At 42.3% G+C, this 21,255-nt stretch overlaps 1 long non-coding RNA gene across 2 annotated transcripts; it reads left to right on the top strand.

The window, feature by feature from the left end:
* Positions 1–2,008: 2,008 nt before the first annotated feature.
* LOC113458767 (uncharacterized) lies at positions 2,009–20,004 on the top strand. Of its 2 annotated transcripts, none has more exons than XR_003379314.2 (3): positions 2,009–2,117; positions 3,425–3,550; positions 19,008–20,004. It is a non-coding gene; the product is annotated as an uncharacterized LOC113458767 (long non-coding RNA). The 2 variants fall into 2 exon arrangements; XR_012582347.1 differs by lacking the exon at positions 19,008–20,004 and adding an exon at positions 15,036–17,686.
* The last annotated feature ends 1,251 nt before the right edge of the window (positions 20,005–21,255 follow it).

Below are 21,255 nucleotides of genomic sequence, written 5' to 3'. Positions count from 1 at the left end.
ATTCAGTCTTTTTGAACATGAAAAATTGCTCTAAATCCACCTTCCTGTGTGGAAATACCTAATTTATATCCCATCACTATGCATATATAGTTCATCTAATCAGTGTTACATTGAAGCAGGGTACCAGCTTCACATTGTATGTATTTGCGCTGTTTCATGAGCTGTTTTGTCACCAGTTAAAATACAAGAAGAATCCTTGCTGGATGTCTTTACACTCAGCCTTACTCTGAACACATTGCTCTGCAGACATTGCAACCTCACTCTCTACCCTTTTGCTACATAATTTTTAAACATCTGGTACAGCACCAGCCCTAGCACAGATTTCCACAGTAGTATCTTGTAACCAACCTCTGATGCAAAACCTGCCCATGTCTTCCCGTTCTTTATTCCCACCTTTGTGGGAATATGTGTGTAAGGAAGTTAATTAAGATCCCTCCTTTCTTCTCAGGAGGCTTCTTTGAGAAGCTTGCTGAAAACTTTGGCCATCAAAGTATATTGTATCAAATAAATCACTCCTTTTTTACATGCTCACTGACTTTTAAAAAGGCCCTAATAAACTGGTATCTCAAAAAATTCCATTTATAATGGAAGCACCTCAGTCTTTCCCCAGTGGGCCATACTTTGGCTTTATTTCTGTTAAATGTATTCATCATTCTCATTCCTACTGCTTTGCCTTGTACAGGCAGAGGAGGGGATTTTGCAGCAGAATTGGGATGACCAGTGATGGCTGAGTGGCTTCAGACTCTCAAAGGCTATTTTTCTAGAAGCAAGGACATGGGAAACTCAGAGTGTTCAAAAGTTTGGCGATGTGAAGGAAACCTTTCTTTGGACACAAAACCCCCAACCCTGTGTCACCATTATTGAAGAATCTACAGCAGGACTGTAAGTTTCCTCCTTAAGAATTTTAATCTGGTGCCCTGCCACTCAGGGTTGCTCAGCAGAGGTTTGAAGACTTTCAGGACAGGCTGAACAGTCCACAGGATGCTCTCCTGAGCAGCAGTTGCCAGCAGCACACAATCTGAGATGCCTGGCACAGCTGCCACAAGGAGAGAACAGGTTTATTAAATACTGTTTGAGAATTTTTAAGTTGCAAAGCTTTTGTTTTGCATGCTCTGTGTATTCATGTGCATGTTAAAATGGGATAGTGCACACCAGCCCACCAGGTGCAAGGGGCTCTGTGTGATGGATCAGAGGGATCATTCTGCAGCCTGTGGGTGCTTTCAGGAATGTTGATCATTGTTTACCTGTAGCACAGAGTGGATGATCTACGTAAGAGCTTCCACCGACAGGCCCAGAAGTGTTTTCTGTGTACTGTCCAGATTTTTTCTCTCAGTAAGATATTACCCTTCTAATTTGAACTGCACACTCAGTATGAATGCTTCACCTTTCAGAATTATTTATTTTCATTTTCTATGTTTTAGGAACAGCTGATGAGGAGATGCTTAATCAGTAAACAAGGTGTAGCTTCACTAAGTAGACAGAATAAGATTCTGTTTACCTTGATGTACATCAAAAGTATATCACCAAAGGTACATACACACATTTTGAGACTATTTTGTACTATGAAAAGAGCAAAGTTAAGGTGGTTTGGCTTAGGGTCCTGGTGAGCAGTCTTTCTTATTGGGAATCTCCATGTATTGAAGGTCTGTATCTGATTCACGGCACCTTTGGGAGCAGTTTGGTCTCTGTCACACTGAGGCAAAGAGATGGCAAAGCTTTGAGTGGCTATTTTTATAGTAATAATAATAATAACCTATTGATAATGCCCCTGTGTTGTCACACTCTCTCCATAGCCACTAATTGCCCTCCTTGTTCTGGCCAGACTGTGCTCTGTTATCTTGTAGGTATTTTCTGGCAGCTGCCAGGTCTGATTGAAATCCTTTCTTTCTTTAAGCACTTCTTTATGTTTCTCTCTTTGCTGTTATGCCTTTGACTTCCACTTGTCCTTCACCCTCCCTAGTCTGAGAAACATTCCATGTATCAGAGGGTTGTGGACTCCCAGGAGATCCCTGAACTTTATTTCACCTTTTACTTTTCAGTTCACGTAAAACTGTGAAATGGTTAAGCCTGACGCTTCCAAGGGATGTTACAGGTGCTGAATTGGCAAAACTGAAAAGGTTGGTTCATGGGTTTCAGGTTTGTTTTCTTAGTTGTTGTTGTTGGGTTTTTTTTTTGGGGGGGGGGGTGGGGGGGTGGGGGGGGGTGTTTGTGGCTTTTTTTGTTTGTTTTGTTTTGGTTTTGTTTTGTTCATCCCCATCAATGACCTATGGGGCTGTTCAAAATCTTGGGCAGTTTTGGAGATACGACTTTGTCTGGATTCTCTCTAAAGGTTTCTTACCCCAGATAGTCTTTCTCTGACCCCTGAAACTGAGGAGGCTCATGCTGGGACGCTGGCATGGGAATGGAGAAAGGGGACCCTACCCTGCTGTGAGAATCTTCACAGCAGCCCTTGCTCTTTGGTGTGCCACTCTGGCTGCTCTGCACTCAGGAATAATCAGGGGAGGTCTGTGCTTTGCACTTGCACAAGTGCATTGCTTGCTTCTCTTTTGGAACATGACCACCACACAGAACTTTAAAATGCACCGGTGAAGGCAGAAACACTTAGGGCTCCTGCTCATATAGGAAGGAAAAGGGAAGCAAAAATCATTTTTCTGCTGTTATCAAATAAAAGAAAACAATTTTTAAACAAAATATTTATAAATTTGGGACAAGGAAGAAAGCTACTAAAAATTTAGGTTCCCACCATTGCTATTACTGAACTAATGGATGAAAAAGAAAGAAAATGAATAATCTTAAATTCTAAATCAGAATTAACAGTATGATGCAAAAATCCAGCACTAATTTTTGATGTTAATACCTTTCTCATCAAATCATACATTAGGTAATCATACATGGGTTGTTCTTGATAACCTTAAATTTTAGTTAAGAAACCTAAAAAACAACTTAATATTATGAGGACCAGAATAAGTGGTGTGGGGAACTGAGGTCAGTGTTGGAAAGGAGAAGCCAGCTGAGTGGCAAACACACATGTGATGGGATAGGCTTTTGGGGCTATTTTGGACAGGGAAATAGGACCAGGTTGGGGGCTCGCTTGACTGTGGTCAAGAAACATTTTGAAGACTTGGAGGGAAGCAGTAACATGAGGATGGCAAGGAGCTGGGGAGAAACAAAACTCCCATCTGGGCTGTTGGTGACCTGAATGCTCAGGCAGCAGAGATGCAGGGCTGAGTGCCCAGGCTGGTGAGAGCACAAAGAATGTCACCATTCTGGGACACAGAGAATTCCTTTTGGGCTCTTGGAACGCATCACAGTCTCCTTCGTGTCCTAAGCTCTCTCCATGTCACTGCCAGAGTAGATTGTCAGGAAACTCTGTAGCCTGGTCAGGTGCTAAGAATTGCTGATCTTGTCTGTATTCTTTTCAAAGGTCTTTGAATCACCCTGTAAATCTCATTAAATGCTCAGCTTCAGAACTACTTTCTGTTTTCTGCTCCATCATTTCCAGTAAGTCAAGGGGTTCAAGTCTGGAAGATGTGTCATCAGAGGAGACAAGGTAGGTAAAAAAACCCTATGGGCTAGCAAGGCAGAGTCAAGGACTTAGGAGTACACAAAGAGAGAAGAAATGAACACAAATAGATCATCTAAGTGCTAGTGTGTTAGAGTGGGATAAACAGAGCAGCCAGAAAGCAAGGAGCATCAAAGCACTCTGGTCAAAGTCTTTTCTCTCTGTGCATGTGCATCACTGCCCAGTGGATATCAAGCTCTCTAAAATAAGTGCTATACAAACCCATTCAAATATCTAGAAATATAAACACAACCTGGTTAACTATATGGTAAACTCAGAGTTAATTCATCCTAATGCATGTGCCTATTTGTTTTTACATTATTGAAATGAAAGAAAAGCCAGTATCAAGCAAATAACTAAGGAAAGGATTTAGGGAGTGACAGATGATGTCTCAAAGTCAGTAACAGTGGCTGAAGAGCCAAGAGGCCATTCCTTTGCTGCTGTGGACTGGCATAGGTCCACTGCTACTAATGCTGTAAGCTAAGCATCAGTTTTTGCACAACAGAAGAAAAAAGGTATTTATAGACTCAGGATAAAGTAAGAGCTGTGGTTTATTCATGCTGGTAGCTTCCCTGCTAACAGAGTTGATATGTATTTTTGCTTAGCCCACTAGGATGCACTTATTACCTTTAAATGTGTGCTCAATATGCAGAATAACAATACCTGCAGCATTGGAGGGGAGTGATAAGAGTCCACTGGTCTGCAGGATTAAGAGGCTGAATGCTCCAGTCAACACACAACAGCCATTGCTCATGTTGTTCTAGGAAGTTTGCACCATTGCAAGTCCCTTTTCCACTGGGTTAATTCCATTGGGAATTAGCAGACTAGGAAGGGTGCAGCAGCAGCACCACATTACACTAACCCATGGATTCTGAGTCAGTATCACTTAAGTGAGGTCGGACATTGGAGTTGGCAGTATTGATGACAAAAGCTTGAGGCATCCAGTGCCAATACAAACCATCCTGGTTTTTACTGACAGCTGCTTTTCATTATTTCCAGAGAAGCATTTCCAAGACACAAGATTTGTATCTTGCTGCTACATGCCTTCTACACACAGTGCTTAGGAGATAATCCCCAATGCACTGTAGTATATGAAGCAATAAATGGCTGCTGAGATTAATAGACTGAGCAAAGCTGAAGCATTTAATCAATCTGCAGAAAGTACTCATTGCCAGAATACTGCAGGCAAGAGAATTTGTTCTTCATGTACAACTCCCTCCCTTAAGAGGGAGCAGCAAAATTTCTACTCATCAGTGAGCACTTGAACAGCTGAACTGCCCTTTTTCTAAACAGGACACCTCAGTGTGGGGTGGAGATGAAGGGATCAGCTAGAGTCCTAACCAAGCAGGGAACAGGTACAGACTTAGGCCTGAATGAGGAAACCTTGGCCAATGGTTTCCATGCTTTACACTGAACTTATATTGTCCTTTATCTTTGTGCCAAGGTACCCCCATGTAACACAAAAGAATATTAGAGCCTCTTCCTGGTATGAGAAAGAGCAGAATCCAAGGAGACTTTGGATTTTATTGATCCAGTCCAACTTGGATACAATTTATAGCAGCTGCCAGGCTGCTGCAATTTACATCAGTGCTTTAAAGTCCTTAACTGTGTGTCAGCGGGGATTACTGGGATGAGGTTTCCTCTGACAGACCTTGATGGACAGCTCACAGCAGCCAGGGGGAAAGGTAACACAGAACCTGTGTATGCCTTACCAGCACAGAGGTCACTGCTCAGGCTTTCTGACTTCACAAGCTGTCCATAGGTCTCCAGTTTCCCACACAAACACATCCATCTGCCTCAGAGGCACTTCCACTTGCCTCAGAGGGCATCACACTCCTCCTCCTGGCCTGAGACACCAAAGCAATCCACAGAGTTTAGCAAGTCCCTCTCAAAAGGAATTCATTGTGGTAGTGTTCGCAGGGGTCCCAGGACGAGGGAAGAGATGAGAATCTTGACTCCATGTTTCAGAAGGCTGATTTATTATTTTATTATATATATTAAAACTATACTAAAAGAATAGAAGAAAGGATTTCACCAGAAAGCTAGCAAAGTAATCAAAAGGAATGGAATGATTATAAAATCTTGTGACTGACCAGAGAGTCTGAGACAGCTGGGCTGTGATTGGCCATTAATTAAAAACAACCACATGACACCAATCAAAGGTGCACCTGTTGCATTCCACAGCAGCAGATAATTATCATTTACATTTAGTTTCTGAGGCCTCTCAGCTTTTTAGGAGAAAAGATCCTAATGAAAGGATTTTTCATAAAATATGTCCATGACAATTCATATTTCATGATGCAAGAAAAAATATGCAAGCCCTGATGGGGCAGAAAGAAGATGGAAATGCCATTTCATGCACTTCTCATCTTCACTCACATGTTTATCTCTACCCTTACAGCACATGTTTATTTGTACTTCCCAATATCTGACCAAATGGGGAGCTAGAATTTTCACTGCAAACCCAGTTACTCTTTATTTAAACCTTAAAAAATGTTAAATGCTGGTGCAGGGCTTGGGTGCTCTGAGAAGTGCTGGTGCTGCCTGCTCTCTCACACTGGACTCCTAACTCATTTCTGTTTGCATCTTTTCCCTAGATATCAGATTAGATTGGATATTAGGAAAAATTTGTTTACTGAAAGAGTAATTGAGCATTGGAACAGGCTGCCCAGAGATGTGGTACAGTCACCATCCCTGGAGATGTTAAAAAATGTGTATATATGGCACTTAGTGATAGAATTTAGTGGTGGGCTTGACTGTGCTGTGTTGATAGCTGGATTCAATGATCCTAAAGGTCTTTTCCAGCCTTCCGGATTATATGATTCCAGGGTTTTGTAGCCAATTGTCCCAGTTTGACGTGTCCACTATCACAGGCTCTTCCAGCCCTTCTTCAGAATTTTCAGGTCAGTCCAAAACATTTCCAGAGAAATCATACATATTAAAGGGAACATATCATCACTGGTCACTCAAAAATCTTCTCCCACATGACCAGCTGATGCTTGCTAAGGTTGTGTGAGAATGCAAATGAAGAAGCATTCCTGCCTAAGCTCAGGTGTTTCTCAAAGCAGCTTGGTAGATTCAGATGGATCTGAATCAGGTTTCTAATATTAATAATTTCAACTTCACAGACAGGAAAAAACTGGAAAAGCATACTAAAGAAGGGGGTGGCTGTTAATTTGTAAGGACTTTGAAAACAGACAATAAGCAAAACTAGATTTACCTTTCTATAAATCCAAGGTAATCTGCTTTTCTCCAGTATCTTTGTAATGAAGTCTCATTAGTTTACAGATGGGGCTGTGGCATTTAAGTGGCTAATGATACATGGCCTCATTTTTCTTTCTTCACTCATCTGAGAGATGCCCATAGTGTCCTTAGGATGTTATTATTTTTGAACTGAATATGACTGCAATATTTATTAACTGTCAGTCTTTCATATAACATTGTAAAGTCAATTAAGGAATTATTTATTAGAACAATACACTCACTAATGTGAACTAAACATTTTTAGAAAATTGACTTACTCAAATGTGAGGAGAGACTTTCTTAAGGCTTTTCTCTGGGTTTCACTTAGACAGGCTTTATTCTGAGGAGACCCTCCAGGTTTTATTCACATCAGCATAAACGTGGAGGAGCACAGTGCCAGGTAGTTTAGGTATCTGTAGAACATGTTCTCCAAAAACATTTGCAAAGCAGGAGGCACTCTAGGTATGCTTATCTTTATGAATGTAGGAAAGTTGGAATTATTTCTGAGTTTTTATCTCCTTTGCATAAGAAACACGTGAAAGTCTTGGGAGTTTTCCAGAGCTAATTAATTTAATCAGTCCTTATCACTCCCAGTTCTGAGCCTTTTAAGAAACTGGTTTGAGCACTTGTCACTGCTAACTTGAAATGGCCTGATTTTACAGTATTATCCTTTCTAGTTCTGAAAAATAGTTTAGGACTATAGCCACAATTTAGACATGTATCTTACAGGCTTTCTGAAAGCTCTGTCATCAAAATTTATGTATGTTCCTGTGAGAACTTAAGGGATGGAAAATGTCATGCTACTGTAAAGAAACAGATTTTGACAGTGACAATCCATAACTAATTTGAAGGAATCTTACCAATTAGTTTGAACTCAAGGTTGTCCTGCCTTAAAATTATTTTGCTATGAAAAGAAATGTGTTTTTCTTCTTGAAATCACATTTAACCTTTATTCTTTTTTAGAAATGAACATCAACTACTTTTTCTCAGAAAAGCAGAAAAAGCTGTAACACAGTAACCATTTAAAGGCATTATATTTGAAGTGCTGTTACAACAAGAAAAGCTGTCCATGTGGAGAAAACAAATTATCAAATGTGAATCCATTCCAATTCTTTAGTCTATTGTCAAAAAAAGCTATTTAGATAAGACTGTATCTCTATTTCTAGAGTACTGTTGACTGCACTGATTACATTGCAGATATTAATGAAAAAAACTCCAAAGTAAACCCCATCATGTACTTTTGGCATGGGATCCATAAGAAGTGTAGAAGGGGGAAACTATTATTCCTATTGACTTCACTGGGGAGGGGAATAATGTACGTAAAAAGATGGGTACCAGTGTCAGAACTGCGGTCACTCAGTCCTTTTCCATGCATTTAAAGGACAGGATGGCCTTCTGACAAAGACATTTTTTGTTTTCTTTAAACTTTCCTTAAATACATACAGCAAGAAAAGTGGATTTGATACTGCCATATGTGGAAATTGACAGCACAGTAAAATAAGTGTGAAGTTCACTGCGGCCAGAATAGTGACATTTTATTCTGACTACATATTAGCATTTTTATGCCTACTTTGCAAAAGATGTTAAATAGCAGGTATACAGTGACTCAGACACCAGAACCATTTCCCAATTAGCTGCCTTTATTAATTCCATGAACCAAGGGCATGTATCATTCCATGCTACTGCAGGCCATTTTCAATAGGGATTTGCTCTGACACACCCTAATGGCAACTTTTAAGCAATAAAAACTTATACTTTTCAGTTCTTTTTAGGTATATGCATATGAATATCTAATTGCTCCATGAAGAGCTTTTCGTAATCTAAACTTTCCCCAGCTTGAGGGCCTTTCTTCTTGACCTGCCATTTTCTGAGACTAAATAATTCCCTTCTTTCATTTGTGGCGTCAGTTTGATAGTATTTAGAAAGCCTGCTTGTTTCTCTCTTGAGTATTCACTATGCTAGATAGTACAAAATTTGTCTTATCCTCTGTGTAATACAAATTTATTTTATTATCCTCTGTGTAATACAATTTTATTTTAACTTCAACTGGCAACTCAGCCCCACAGAGCTGCTGCTACCAGTACCATGGGGTGGAGAATCAGGAGGGTAAAAGTGAGAAAAGTCATTGGTTGAGATTAAGACAATTAAATAGGCAAAGCAAAAGCCACGTGCACAAGCAAAACAGAATAAGGAATAAATTCACAGTTCCCATGGGCAGGCAGGTGTTCAGCCATCCCCAGGGAAGCTGGGCTCCATCACATGTGAGAGTGACTCAGGAAGACAAAAGCCATAGCCCCAAATGTCCCTCTTCCCCCAGCTCTGTATGCTGAGCATGGTGCCATATGGTGTGGGATATCCCTTTGGTCACTTGGGGTGACACACAGCTGACCTGGCTGTGTCCCCTCCAAACTGCCTGTCCAAACTCAGCCTGCTCACTGGTGAAGTGGTGTGAGGAACAGAAAAAGCCTGGACACTCTGCAAGCCCTGCTTAGCAACAGCTAAAATATGTCTCTGTTATCAACACCATTTCCAGCACAAATGCAAAGTATAGCCCATACTAGTTACTGGGAAGAAAATTAACTTTATCCCAGCCAAAACAAGCACTGAGCAATAAAATACTGTTTGATGCCCATGACCATATTTTTTGGTTCTTTTAATTGGCGCACTGACTTTTACATTGTGTGGACTGGAAGTGCCCATAATTCCAGGTGTAGCTGCTACATGAGCCAGGCATAATATCCAAACTCAAGATTTGCATATAATCCTCCTCTTTGATATACAACCATTAATACCTTTGAACTTTTATGGTAGTGGAGCTGCACTACAAATTTTATTTGGTTTCTTGCTGTTCAAGGGGAGCCTATTGGTGAAGGAATAGGCTGCGCAGCCTGCTCCAGCTGCACAAGGAACCATCCTCATGGGCTCTTGTGCTGCTGGGGGACTTCAACAATTGCAACATCTGGGAAAGAGGCACAGTGAACTGTAGGAAACCCAGCAGACTCCTGGAATGCAGGGAGGGTGACTTCCTAAGCCAGGAAATAGACAGCCCTACCAGAGGGGATATGATATGGATCTGAGGTCACCAGCACAAGCAAACCACTCTGTTGCAGTGAGGGAAGACTCGGACGCTCAATATGAGTGATCAGCAAGCTTCGTTTATTGATGAGAGCATCAGATATTTATGCACAATTGTCGCAGACATTTTTTCATAGAAATCCTTTCTTTCACATTTGTCCATCTTCTGGGAAGCAGAGCCCCAGAAGAAGAATGTAAACAATTGTTATCAGCTGCTGTGAAATGTAGCAGGTGCCCCTGTGATTGGCTCATCTTCCATGTGTACCATTAAAGGCCAATCACAGGAGCAGCTCAGGGACAGATTCCCTGGACACAGAACTTTGTTATTCATTCTTTCTATTCTATTCTTAGCTTAGCAGCTCTCTGCAACTTCTCTTCTTATTCTTTTTAGTATAGTTATAATGTATTATATATCTTATATCAATAAATCAAGCCTTCTGATCAAGAAACAAGATTCTCGTCCTTCTCTCACCACAGTGACCGTCTAAGGTCACTGTAATATACAATAAGTAATAAGCTCATACATATTCCGTAAGCCAAGCAGTCTATTGGTTATACTATAGATATCAGTTCCTCTCTTACTTCCTCATTCCTTACGACTTACATCCCCTTTTTCTCATGTCTCTCTCAACTATAGCATCTTGTTATTGTACCACAGCTATGCCTATGCTCAAGGACACAGTGTCCTTGCAGCCCTCAGGAACTCAGATTAGCTGGGTCCAGTACTTTCCCAATTCTTGGTCAGCTATCCAGAGCATGTCTACGTGGCCTTTGTCACGTAGCCATTCCTCCACACCACTCCAATCAAGACTGGAGTCAGCCTGTGCTGCAGAGATCACAAACCAGTGGAGTTTTCATTCCTAAGGGATATGGGTCAGGCAGAGAGTCAGGACCCTGAACTTCAGGAAAGCAAAATTTCAGCTCTTCAAGGAGTTAGTAAATATGTTCCCCTGGGAAACTGCCCTGAGAGACAAGGGAGCTGGCAGCTCCTTAAAAAGGCTTTCCATAGAGCACAAGAGCCAGCAATCCCCAGGTATAAGAAATCAGGGAAGGAAGGCAAGAGACCAGCATGGCTGAGTTGGGATTTGCTGGTCAGGCTAAAGGGCAAGAAGGAAATGCACGGGTAGGGGAGGCAGGCACAAATATCCTGGAAAGAGTAAAGGCATGCTGTTGCTCAGTTGTATAGGGATGGGGTCTGCAAGGCCTAGGTAGAGCTGGATCTGAACTTGGCAAGAGATGCACAGAGTAGAAGAGCTTCTAACAGGCACGTCAGCCAGAAAAGGAAGATTGGAGAAAGTGTACACACATACAGATAAACAATCTGGCAAAATGGTAACAGTGAATGAGGAGAAGACAATTTTTTTGCTTCTGTCTTCACTGACAATCTGTCTTCCCTCTTACCCTCCCCTGGAGGGTACTGCAAGGGAGGGTCAGGTTTGGAAGCACCTGAGGACCTTGAAGATACGCGGTCTACAAGACCTGATGAAATACATCACAGAGTTTTGAGGGACTTGGCTGATGTACTTGTCAAGCTACTCTCCCTGATGTTTGAAAAGTCAGGGCAGTCAAGTGAAGTCCTAAGTGACTGGAAAAAGGGCAACATTGTACCTTGAGAACCCTGGGAATTAGCAACCTGTCATCCTCACCTCTCTGCCTGGAAGATCACAGAACAGATCCTCCCAGAAACTATACTAAGGTACATGGAAGACAGGCCCCTTCCAACCCTAACTATTCTATGAAAAATGTCACAATATGGAAGATGATCAGCCTTGGCCAGCATATGCATGCATTTTTTCTAACTACTCTGTCTCTGGTACTTCCTGCAAATCCTGCACTGAGATCCAGGCCTTGCCAAAACTGGAGAGCAGCAGCTTCTTTTTCACTTACCCCATCTACATCCGCAAACTCTGCAGAGAACAAATCAGGCACTTCTGAACAAAGTATTTCCAATGAGCATGACTGGAAACTATGTTAAAAGTGTCCTAACGTTTGCTCACCACATTAGAAAGGATATAATTCATTGACCAATTAAAAGTATTTTCCAGGTTTTTAAAAAGAAAACCATGTTTTTACACACTGCAGAGACATTTCCCCAAAAGACTGCAGTATGGGCACTGATACAGGAAAATTGTCATGAACATCTTTTTTACACTATAACCACCAAGGCTGCTACTCTGGGTAATTGGTTTTTTGTTGTAAGGCATTGTAGCTACCTGCATATTTTCAAACTATGGAAACACAAAGTGACATGAGATCTTTCACTGCTACCTCACCTGGAGGTCAATCTGTTCCCCTCAGCCACAGAGCAGTGTTTCTGTAAGAGCCCTTTCCTCTGTGTCACTGCAGTTCTTTCACAGAGCCCTTTTTGGAAGTCCATCTAGAAACCACTGTTTGCAGGGCAGGTGTGCTTACCTATCTCAACCTACAGTGCTTCTGGCTTTCCAGTAGCTATTTAATCCTCAGGACCTCAGGAGATAGGAATTGAGCTGTTTCAGAGCAGATTCCCCAAACTGTCTTTGTTAATCTTATTATTGTGTGCTAAGCCCAAGGATTTTTACAGCCTGGCCAGAGATTTCTGTAGCATGCACAGGCTCAGCTCAGTGACCTCTGTAACACAGAGGCACAGGGAACAGAAATACATGACAAATTACTGGTATTTGTTACTGGTATTGTGTTTATGAGACAGCTGCCAGTCCCTTTACAGTCTGCTACTGGTGCAAACCAAGCCTGCTGCTATTATCTTTGTCAGTCCAGAGAAGGTGCAGCACCACCAGTCAGTTTTGCTAACCCACTGGGGCAAAGGATGGGCATTAAATCTGTCTCTACCCAGGGATGGATGGTGGCGTTTTATGGTCTGTTGCAGAAGATGTTGGGGCCCTGTAGGTGGTGATGTTAAAGATTTCCCCCTACACTGAGAATGGGGAGAGTTGCAGCTGCAAATAGCAGCTGAGGCAAACAGGTCCAATTAAAGAATAATTCCGTGAGGAATAAAACTCCAAGACATACTGAGTTTCCATTTTGGTAAAAGAAAAAAAAATACAACTTCCAAATATATCAGATCTACTTACATTATTTCATTATTAGTAATTAGGATACTCTGACAAAGCAGACCAAGCCTTTATTAGCTGAAGCAGCAGTTCAGCAGCGGCTGGAGTTTTATTGCTCATTGATTAAGCAATAGATACAACTGAACCAGTAGCCTCATGTGAAGGGTATTAGAGCTGAAAGCCTGGCAGATTTGTGTGAAGACTTATAGCCATGGGACAGATAGATCCATATATATTGCCCAGAGTAAAGCTGCATGAATGACTCTGAAAGGAGAAGGTTGCTGCATCATGGCAAATAATTGTCAATTTATCTTAGCGTGAAATCTTTTTACACCTCACATAAAATAAGCCACTTTTGTGGGAGGGTTCGTTCAAGAATATTCCTTTTCAGTGCAATGATGGGGTTAAGTGCTGCCTTTTGTCTGGAAAAATGGACAGTCATTCAGTGAACTTTGGAGAAAAACCTTTCCTTCCTTTGTTAATCCCTGCTCCGACAGAAATATCGAGCAGGGACCTGAGGAAACATCTTGCCATGGATGCTGACACCCAGTCCTGCACCCACTGGCTGCACAGCCCCTGGAGAGAAGCTCTGAAAAAACCAGTCCTACTGTCCCCAAATGTCATCCTTGCCCCACTGGCAAGGACATAACATTTTTGTAGAGGAGCTGGAAGAAGAACACCTTTGTTCCTGAGCTGGTGCAGGCATACTTGTTTAAACCTCTGATGAAGATTAATTTCCAGTGATATGTCTGCTCTGGCATTGCTGTGGCTGAGGTGCAAACATTTTATTGCTGACACTGCTGTGAGAGAACTAATCTGCAAAATAGAGCATCCTAAGCCACAGCAGCTCTTTGCCTCTGGGAACGTGAGTCAGGGTGCTTAGATTGCACTGGTTTCTATTAATTGCCTGCTTAACTCCAAAGAGCCAGACATGTCTATTTCATTTAAAATTACATTTTTACAAACTTAAAATAGAATAAAATATAGGTTATAACAAGAGTTACCTAAAAACTCATTGGACTTCATTTCCCTCTGTTGCACTGTGATGTGAGAATGAAATGATGGAATCACATACATAAAAGAGCTTCTCCTGAGTATTTCTTTTGCCCAGCATTCAGACCTTGTATTTGACATGAATGTCATGGCCTTTATGAAAAAATCTTGCCCCAAAAGTTCAGGCTCTGTCTTGCACAAGCATAAAATTAAATTATAATGAACACTTCATAAACTAGTAAGCTTACACTGTGTCCTGCTTTTTTTTCCTAAAAATAAAGTCAGGAAAGCAAATACCCATTTGGATGTAAAAGTAGGTTGGAGATAGCTACAGGAGAGATTTCCTGGCCAAACAGAGGTATCTTCTTCATTTGTTGTCAGTTAATTTTCCTTTCATAGAAACACCATAGTTGGGGTCAGCTATAGCAGAAAACAGTTATTGAAATCTGCTTTGTTTTTCAGACAATATGTGATCTTGGTCAGTAACACTCAGGACTTTTATTTCATGCTGTAAAAGCCTAGATGGAAGCTGATTGGGGAGGTAGAAGGCAGATATTTTCCCCAGTTCTGATTTGTTGGTTATTGCATGGCAATCAGCAGATCCCATTCTGCCTTATGATTTCAAAGTGTAATTCTCCTTGAGTGGAGCCTAATCTGTGCTTGAGTGTAATGAATGACCTGTGCCAACACAGGCAGCAGAACTTTACACTGCAAGAAAGAGCCTCCCATGAGCTGTTCAGAGATGCAGTTATTGAAATCAAACACTGAAAGCAATTTTTAAACGCCCAAAGACGGGTTATTCAAACTTTGAAAGCCCAGCTTCACTGCAGTATGGCATAGTCACTGGATGTTGCAGTGTGCTGTGAGAATGCAGAACATTTCCCTGCAACAATCCCATCTCCTGGGCCAACCAGAGGCTCTCCAGTGCACTTGTTTTACAGTGATTTAGGGACTGAGCCCGAGAGCAGCACAAGCTGTGCTTCATTTCATTTCCTGAAGGCACAGACTGAAGCAATATTAGAAGCAGACTGCACTGGCCTGTAGAAAACTCACAGTGTTGGATTTTTTTTTTCCGCTGCTTGCCAAAGCCTCTGACATCAACTTTACCCCAACAGGGAGCCAGAGGAAGGGGAGGGAGGTGCAATGGCAGATGGCAACCCACAAGGAGGCGAGAACTGCATACTGCACTTTGGCACTCCATGACAAAGACAACTTTACAGTAACCTACTTTGCTTATAAATTGAATGAGGATTATTTGCTATTTTCCCCCCCCTCCCACCCCTATGTTTGGTCAGATCACTGCAAGACAGGAAAAAAAAATCTAATTAATTAATTGACTTAGCTCGGGCAAGCTGGATTTCTAATACTGGGAGGACATAAGAGAGCTGATTTTAATATAGTTAAGGCAGACGTTGTGTAATTTCAGCCTTTGATATGGTTTCAATGTGTAGATGAGCTGGGGGACAAATTTGCCTACCCAGTAAAGGAGCAGTGAATTTCTCTGTTACCTGGCCTGAATGCCCCAGAAATCTGCAGAAATTCAACAGAGGTTTTGCTATGCTTTCTGCTTGTCTTTGCCTTCAAACAAAAGTATATTTAATGGAGACAACAGGTAAGGGAAAAGGAAATTTGACTTTCTTGGTGTTTTCTGAAAAGTGATTCTCCTGTCTATTTCTAGCCATTAAAATTAACTTGCTATCTAAATGGATCTTGTCTAAATTAATTGTGCTGTCTCTGTGCAGCATTTCCCCAAGGAATGCACTGAAATACTGTTATGTCTTTGCCTGTTCTTGACTGATTGAGATATTAATTAATTATATGAATAAGCTTAGCAAAATAAAAGTAGGTTTTTCTCCTAATTCGAGTGAGTACTGGGCCTAATGCCTCATACATGGTGTTTGGCAGTAGTCACTTTGCTGTGTGACCTTGTGCACCACTGCACAGTGCCCTGTTTGGGTGGGGCAGGTGTGAAGGAGGAAGTTGAGTTGTGCAGGGAGAGGAGACTCATGCCTAGTGTTGGGCACCACGGCTGACTCCCAGCAGGTGCTGTACAGGAGCAGGGCTCTGATGGACACAGGTGCCCTGTCAGGTGCCAGCCACAGGGCTGTCTGTTGTAGTGTGTTCATTAAATTCATTTAATTCCTTCCCCATTTTATGTATCTGCTCCCCCCCATTTTGTGCAAAATGGTTCTGCCCTCCTCAGTTCTCCCGCCACAGCCCTGCCAGTTGTATTGTCAATCTTTTAGGTTATATAATTCCTCCTCCCCTTTTTCCCTTATATGTATGCCTTTTCTCCTCCCTGGGCCAAGTCAATCACCTCCCCCACTCCACCTAGCATTCCAGAAGCTTCTCATCTTTGGGGGTTGTGGTTGGCTGTGGTCCCGGGGCCCCTCCCGTACCTGGTACCTATTGGGCTCTCCACTATGTCATTTGTGTTAAGTTCATCCCCTCTTCCCCCACTATTGGTCTTCTGTAAACCCCTCCTGGGTCCACCCCTTCCCTTTATAACCCTTAAGCACCCTTTGTTCTTGGTCATTCGCTGATGCATCGTGGGCTTTCCAATAAACCAAGTTTAGCCCCCTCAGCGAGTGTCCGGCTCCTTCCTTCTCTTCGTTTAGCAGCGATCCCGTCGGCAACCAGCGCAGCCCGAGGCCTTACGACACCGAGGGGTGCTGGCAGACCATGCAGCGAGGTGTCGGCCTTAACCTCAGTTAGCCGGACTCTGACCTTCTCTGCTCTAGAAGGCTAAATACACGTCGCTGCAGCTGTCATGTGGCTAAAAATGTTTGTCATGCAGCAATCCCGCTGTTGTGGGATTTATTCAGCTCAGTTTTGCATGAGTCACTCAGGCTGGGCTTGGTGCACTAATGCTGCATCCTTGCTCAGTGCTCAGGGCTCAGTCATGACAATCACAGAGGCACAGAGTCATCTAGGTTGGAAAAGACCTCCAGGATCATCGAGTCCAGGTGTTAACCCAGCACCACAGTGCTCACCACTAAGCCATGTCCCTGAGTGACACAGCTACACTTCTTTGGAACGCTTCCAGGCACTGCCCACTCCAGGGCTTTTCTGAGCAGCCTCTTCCAAGGCTTGAAAACACTTTTGGTGAAGAAATTTTTCCTACTATCCAACCTAAATCTAAACCACCTCTGACACAACTTGAGGCCTCTCTCTTCTGCTCCATTGGTTGCTCTTTGTGAGAGTTGGGTGATTACTCAGGTCCAGCTTCCCTGCCCTGCCTGACATAGCTCTATCCTGAGCATGTCGGAGTCTGGCAGAAAGCCTTTGGACAAGCAGGGAGCCCAAGAGCATGAGATGTTGCTTTTTTTGAAATTCATGAAAAAAGAGTACCCATTTTCTCATCTAGCAAATGGAAACATGAATGTTCTGCAGAACGAATATATCTTCATGATTGAAGTGGACATGACGGCTTTGTTTTCTCCTTGGTTGGTTGTTGTTTGCTTATTTTACGAAGCTTCTCCAGGATTTTTAGCTACAAGGAAGAGTTTTCTTACTGACACTTTTATCCTTCCCATGGTGTGGAAAATAAACCCCTGAATCACATAACTTAACTTGCCCCAAAGCTGAGGGGAAGTTGAGTGTACATTTTCTCTGCCACTAGCTTACTTTGAATGTTATGTATCTGCGCATAAAATAAAAAAACTTAGTTGGAACAAGAAACAAGTACTTAGTATTGTTTAAGAATGCTAAAATTGCAGACTTAAGAGTTGCAGTAGCTATTTCATGCTGCTCACCAATAAATGCTTTATACTCCTGTAATATGCCTGTCTCCAGTATGCCTATTTTTAAAAATTTAAACATTTGAAAAACAGAACTTACTTTGTAATTTAGCTTTGGCCTGTAACATTTACATTTCAAAACTCAGACTTGATTTAAAAATAACCATATTCCAGGAAAGTAGGTGTTAAAATTGCTTCTATAGTCTGTCCAAACCTTTTTCTCTGTATGCTCTGTGAACTTGTGTAATTCATATTCAGATGATCATACTGAGAAAGGTTCAAATGTTTGCTTCCCAGAACACGTGGAATTCTTTCAGAAACGGTTGTGATTTACCAAGTCCCTTGGTTTCCTGTCACAGAACTGGTGGAGCCCTGAGCTTGAGGGAGAGAAGTGGGATTTTCTGTGACACCTGAACGTCTCAGGAACACTCAGGCTCTGCTGTTGGCTCCTCTGAACTGAGTGCAGGAAGTTCATTCACTTTGATGCTGTGTAACTATCTCCTTGGTCGCACAGTCATTTTGCTTGAAATGATGAATAATGCCTGGGTAGTGTAAATTCCCTGGGGGCCATAACAGATACTAGAAACTCTGCCAGTGGTGTTGAGGCATTTGGAAAATTATTTTCTTTCCATACTTTATACTGTAAGAACTTCAATACTTGATTGCAAAGGAGTTTGCCTTGAGGGACGGAAAATTTCAGAAGACACAGAGATAGAAGTTTTATAAGTTTTAATAAAGAAATTCTAATAAAGACTGAAGAGATTGATGAACAGGAAAGACATTCTCCTTGTCTGTAGTCTATACAAGATAAAACCAGATTCACATCAGCATTAGCATTCAATATCAATTTTTCATATGCCCTCTACTGACTGTGTCAGGGAGATCCTTCTTTTGGACTCGACACCCCACACCCCATAAGCAGCACTTATTTTTGTGAAGAGCAAAACCATAGTCACATCCTGATGACCCTGAAGCTTTGCTTAGGAGTGCTGTAATTAGAGCTTGTGTCTCTTTACCTTGAGCTTCAAATCTGCTTAGCAAACCTGGAGGCTTGGCTTTAAAGCCAGCATTCATGCTAAGATGCTGTGCTAGCTACACTCATGGATTTGTCAAAACAATCCAACCAACTCTCATAGGAAACCAGAAACAAGAAGGAAAAATTTGGCCAAATTCCTATATCCAAATATTTTTACAGCATGAGAAATTGAACTAATAATGCTTCTGTCTGGTTAACAGCTGTCAAAGGATGAAAAAAAAGCTACTGGGAATGTAGTCAATCACTCACTCCTTTTAATGTGGTGTGAAATCCATAAAGGCATTTATACTGACTCTTAATGTGTTTTACAGAAAAATCACTGGTAGCTGTGTTGAAGAGATGCCAACTTTTAACAAGCAGCGTCTGGTGCTTTCCGGGCCACTCCACGCATGTGCACTGTGCAGAGAACGATGAGCTTGTACTCTGCTTGCTTCTGGGAATCCAGGCTTAGTAACATTCCTTCTCTCCCCCCTCTGCTTGAGGTGGGTCACCAGGACATGAGCTTCATTCACAAAATTACATCCAAGCTTCATCCAGTTCCTCTCTGGCACTGAGTGCAGTTTTCATCCACGTGGAGAACGGGGGCTCCTCTCTTGCACGGGCTGCATCCCACGGACACAGTGGCACACAGGGACACAACCATGGCAAGTCCCACTGATTCCACACAAGCCTGCTATTCTGAGACAACAGAGCAGGTGAATCACTGTTCTCAGGGCTGTGGCCCTCCTTTGTGTGCTGTATTCTCCAGCCAGCAGGCAGTGCTGACAGTGCCGTGCGTGACACAATGGGATATTAATGTGTGTGAAGAGCTTGGTGTTGAACCACACACAGAACAGCCTATATATAGCCAGAGGTAGCAGCTTTCTGAACCAGGGTGGCTATTTTTGTGACCAGTAGCATGGGGGAATGAAAAACTCTGCACAGAGAATGCACTACTCAGGTTGTTGAAGGATTTGTGTTTCCCTCTGGCCCTGCTCTTCACTGGGGTTTATTGGATGGATACAGCTGCATACAGCTGTGGTGGTCACGGTCTGAGGCATCCTCCTCATCCTGCCCCAGAGGAGATATACGGTATCAGGGGGTGCTAATGCAGGGGCTAAAGGCCCCTTTGGTCACCCTCCTTCCCTGGCTCAGCAGCCCATGGCAGGGTTTAGGCTGGTGACTGCTGGGTGGCTGCAGGGATGATCATCATGCCCAGAACACGAAAGGAGAGCCAGTCCCAGGGCTTTCTGCCATTGTTTCAGGTGAAAGCACCTTGTGAAATGTAACTTGTAACACTCCCTTCTTTATATCTCCACCATCAGTTCATCTGACCCCTAAAATCAGGCTGGCCATTAGAGACTAGTCTTGATGGCAGTTCTGCTACCTTGGTCTGCAGACCTGAGTACCTGGATATTTGACAGCTCATTTCCCCTAAGCTCACAACCACTTCAACCTTTGCTGCCCTTTTTTCATGGCACTGGCTCATTTTGTGGTCTGAGGATCACCTGTTATGTTCAATCCAGGCAAAGTTTTTAATTAATATCATGGAGAGATGGGAATGGAAACATAAAGTATCATGTCTATAAACTGCCATACAACCGCCATGCATGAGAATGGTAAAATAATAGAAAAAATACAGAACAGAGTCCTGCTGTTTTCTTTTCTGTTTGTTACCTTTACCTAGTGAACTGTAGAGATGAACTGTTACTATTCCTCAAAACAAACATTTACTCAGTTTTGCAATGTGTCTTTCACATGTGAGTTAAGGCTCTTGTCCACTCTTTCTCATAGCTCCACAGTACAAATTATACAAATACAGACAATAGAGATCCTTAAAGGTGAGATTGCACTCAGAATATCTTCCTGCTGTCCTGTCACACTGAACTCTCCTTTCCAAACTGGGATGTGCACAGGCATAGTCATAACAGGTAGTCCAAAACAGAAAGAAAGTGCCTCAGGATGGCTGTAGGGCAAACACCTGTGCTGTGGTTCCTGTCCAGCCTGATGCCATCAGTGTAACAAAAACTGTGGTTTCAGCTGAGCTCCTTCTATACATTAGTTCAGAGTGCAAAAACCATCCAGCAGAACCAGGACCTGTGGAGGAGATGACCAGGGCTGAACAAGAATGGTGGTTATCTCCTTAAAAAAAAAAAGAAAAGATTGCCTATAAGGCAAACACACACGATACAGCTGCCTGCAGCCTGCTAGGCCAGGAAAACAAATTAGGAACATTGGACTTCTAGTGCCTTGGCTTTCAGAAATGTATCTCCATAATCTCATTTTCTGAATGATTTCTGAATTTATGTACTTCGTAATGTGCAACTACTACTACTAAATACATCATACCAAACCAACACTTATGCTTTCTTTGCTCTATTCATTAATTTTGCTCTTTTAACAGATCAGCTCCCAGCCTCCAGAAATTGCATCTTATGGTAACATTGGGTATTAGTAATGTACAAAATCTGGAGACTTTCCTAATATGCCCCTGCATTCCAGTGTGCTGCTCTTTTATTCAGCTAAACATATTATGGCCTTGTGCTTCTCTCTTTCACTCATGACAGAAAGGAGACATAA

Source organism: Zonotrichia albicollis, chromosome 1, assembly GCF_047830755.1.
Source record: "Zonotrichia albicollis isolate bZonAlb1 chromosome 1, bZonAlb1.hap1, whole genome shotgun sequence".
In the NCBI taxonomy this organism is placed as follows: domain Eukaryota; kingdom Metazoa; phylum Chordata; class Aves; order Passeriformes; family Passerellidae; genus Zonotrichia; species Zonotrichia albicollis.
Note: the sequence above shows the minus strand (reverse complement) of the source record. Positions and strands in the feature narration are given on the sequence as shown.